Source organism: Manacus vitellinus, unplaced genomic scaffold (assembly GCF_001715985.3).
Source record: "Manacus vitellinus isolate BGI_N305 unplaced genomic scaffold, ASM171598v3 scaffold_165_pilon, whole genome shotgun sequence".
In the NCBI taxonomy this organism is placed as follows: Eukaryota; Metazoa; Chordata; class Aves; order Passeriformes; family Pipridae; genus Manacus; species Manacus vitellinus.
In genome coordinates, this window is record NW_021939163.1 from 90,137 (window position 1) to 93,749 (window position 3,613).

Here is a 3,613-nt window from a genome sequence, read left to right on the forward strand (position 1 = left end):
CCGCCATACTGTCACTGTCACCCCGTGTTACCCCACCCCCGCATTTCCTTCCTGTGGTGGGAGGGTGACAAACTTCCCACACAGAACCAGGGGGCCCCGGGCATCCGCGACCCAGAACGGGAGGAGACAGAACTGGGGGGGAGACAGGATTTTAGGGCAGGGGGGAAGGAACCAGGAGGGACCCGGAACTGGAGGGAAGCAGAATTTGGAGGGGGACAGAACTGAATGCGAGACAGAACTGGGGGGTGGGGGACAGAACTAGGGGAGGCAGAGAACTGTGAGTGATGCTGGGGGATGATGACCTTAGGGGGGGAAACCAGAATTGGAGGGGGTCCCAAACTGGGGAAGAGACAGAACTGGGTTGGGAGGATGCAGAACTGGGGGAGAGAGAACTGGGGAAGACCCAGAACTGGATGGGAGACAGAACTGGGGGATGGGGGCCCAGGCATCTAGGATCTGCAGTGCCCCCTATAGTCCCCCCCCATCCCCCTGTAGTGCCCCCTATAGCTCCCCTATAGTGCCCCCCCAGTGCTGGGGGGGAAGGGGGCCATCAGCGGAGGTCTCCAGGCAACTGGGACTTGCCTGTCACCATTGGGAGGGGCATGGTGGAGGGAGGTTGGATGGGGGTTGAGCTGGGGGTTAGGAATGGCTGTACTGAGAGGGTCCTGGGAGTTGTGGGGGCTGTGGGGGGGGACACCCTGGCTGGATGCCAGGTTCCCCCAGAGACACTCTGTCACTCCCCTCATCACCTGGACAGGGGAGAGAAAACAGAACATTTATTTCAGTGCTGGGATGAGGAGTGAGGGCTTGAGTTTGGGGCTGGGATGCGTTGGATGATAGAGGAGCATGAATTGGGCTTTAAAAGAACTGGATGGGCTATGGGAAACTCAGAGGCGTGTGGAAATCCTAAAGTAATGACAGACTGGTGTTTAAAGCAGCAACCAGTGAGGACAGAATGATATCAGTAAATCTTGGCACATCCTGGGGTAAGAGTGAGTTTGGGAAGCAGAGGGGTGGTTAAAGTGTGCAGGGAAACAGCACAGGCACAGGGGAGAGTAGGACAGTCTGGGGCAGTGACAGCCAAGGGCCTTGGTGGGGCTGGGACTGTTCCACCCCCACATTTCCAGCTGTAGCCATTGCCTCTGACTTCCTGCTTCATCAGCCCCAAGGGATGGTCAGGACCTCACTGGTCTCTTCAGTGATGACCCTCAGTGGGGCCAGTTAACACCCTCAGGGTCTTGGGGGTCGTTGCTGACTTTGACTTCTCAGGACGTTTGTTCCCAATGTGCTATTCAGGCATTCAGCACCACAGGGAGCAGGAACAGGCAAAGTGCCCAAACACACCACAGCTCTGGGGTTCGTTTCCTCATTTCTCACGTGGTTGATTGGAGCAGTTTCATGGGTGCTGTCAAAGTCAGAAGTTTATCAAAAAAAGTAAGCACAAGAAAGCATTTTTCTGTTTTTCCTAATCTTTCTGCCCGCAGAATACAGGGAGCTTCTGACTGAGGTTGTTTCTGAGCATTTCTTAATGAAGCACAGACATATACAGAAAGCCAAAACTGGGGGGAGTTTTTAGTGCACTCCATGGGGTGAATTAAACACAGGATTTTGCTTAAATACAAACCAAAAGAAGCACCCACGTGTGTGCACAATGCTTCGGGTAGAGTCCTACCACTATGAGCCATTCTCCAAGGACTCTGACAAGGTGTGTCTGAGCTGACCCCTCAGACACTTGCACCAGCACTGACAAAGGGTCAGCACAGGGCACCTCATCCCAGCCTTGGCTCATCCCCCATTAAATATAAAAAGAGGCCTGAGATCTAGTTAGTCTAGAGACCATATGCCTGGATCAGATACTGGGGAGCCCTGAGAGCCTGCAGGTTGGCTACTGGATGGACACTGTGGCCTAAACACCTCTTAAGAGCAAGTGCCAGATCCTTCCTTAGAGCAGATCCTTGGAGGCCAGTAGTGCAGGCAAACAAAGGCTCTGGGCAGGCCCCTGCAATGCTGAGCAAAGCCTGCCTTGGTTTTGTGGAGCAGAAAGGCCAAGACCTGAGCCCCAGGCCCTGGCCCAGCAGATCCTGTCCCTCCTGGCTGGCTCAGGGCTGTTTGGGGGCACTGGAATGGGAGGGGGAGGAACAACAAAGGCCAAAAACTGGGCAACCCCTGCCAGGCTGCTGAGGGAGGGGTGAGGCAGAAACAAAGTGCAGAACCTCAAAGGACAGTTGCTTCTGGTGGCCTCAGTGGCAGAGGCAGCTGCCAGAGCCAAGGGGACAAAGGCCTGGGTGCCTTTGGGCCTTGCAACCCTTCCAGAGCCCTTGGCCATCTCTCCTGCAGGCTGTCCTGCCCTGTCCCTGCTGCTCCTCTGGCCTTGCAGGCTGCACACACCCCTCCTGCTTTCCCACCCCCCTCCCAGCAGCACTTCTAGATCCTCACTGATGTCTTTGCACCCATCCCTGGCTGTTCCCTGAAACACAAAACCATGGGATTATCCTGACTCTTCTCTGAGTGACCTCTTGCCCTTTTGAGTGATACTTCTTTTTCCTCACTTTCAGTCTGAACATTCCAAATTGCACTTTGTGGGTTTCCTTCTCTTTCCAGAACCAATAAAAACTCCATTATCTCTCAAACTGCTCTCTCAAACTGCTCTTCCAGCAGTACCAGATACTCCTGCAGAGCCCTGGGCCTCCTTTTCCAAAGGTACAGCAGCCCATGTCCCTCAACTTCTCCACACAGGCCCCAAACCCCCTCCTGTCAGTCCTCCAGAGCCTCTCCAGTTCCTTCTCATTATTCCAGAATAGGGAACCCCACACCCAGGCACACCAGTCCAGATGTGACCACAGCAGAGCAGAGTCTAGGGTGTGACAATCTGTGCTTTGGGTGGTTCCCCTGGCCCTGCTGCAGCTGCTCTAATCCAAGGGCAGCAGCACCTCTGGCTTGTCTGGCCTCCCTCATAACACCCCAGCCCTGCTCCTCAGGTGGCTGAGCAGGGCCCACTGTGCCCTCAGCTCTGGGGCCATTCTGCCCCAGTAAAGGACTGACCATTTTTCCCTGTAAAGCCCTGGGAACTTTCCATGTGCCGAATCCCAGAGTTTTTCAGAGTTCCCAGCACTGAGGCTCTCTGGGGCAGCTGTCAATGTGTGTGTGCAGGGGGCTCACTTGGCCTGGGGTGCCTCTGGCAAGGGAACAGCCCGAGGCACTGCAGGGCGCTACAGACTATTAATGAAGCGCTTGTTGGACGATCTTGCTCCCCAAGGTGCGTGATCCTGTGATGCCAAGTGAGGCCAGGGAGGGAAGGGCAAACAGACACGGGCTGTTTGCAGGGGGAGATACAGGGATGGTCAATGGCAGCAAGTTGTGAGCAGAGAAAAAGGAAAAAGACAAGATGAAGCAAAGGAAATGCTCAGGGCTGTTTGGGGGGAGCTGCCAGGCAGCCCTGGATCTGAGCAGCAATGTCTGCAGTGGGACAAGAAACTCAAAGGTCACTCCTGTTGGAGATGCACTCCGACACACTCAGACACACTCAGGCACACCCAGACACACTCAGAAACACTTGCACACACTCACACACACTCACACACACTCAGGCACACTCAGGCACACTCAGACACAC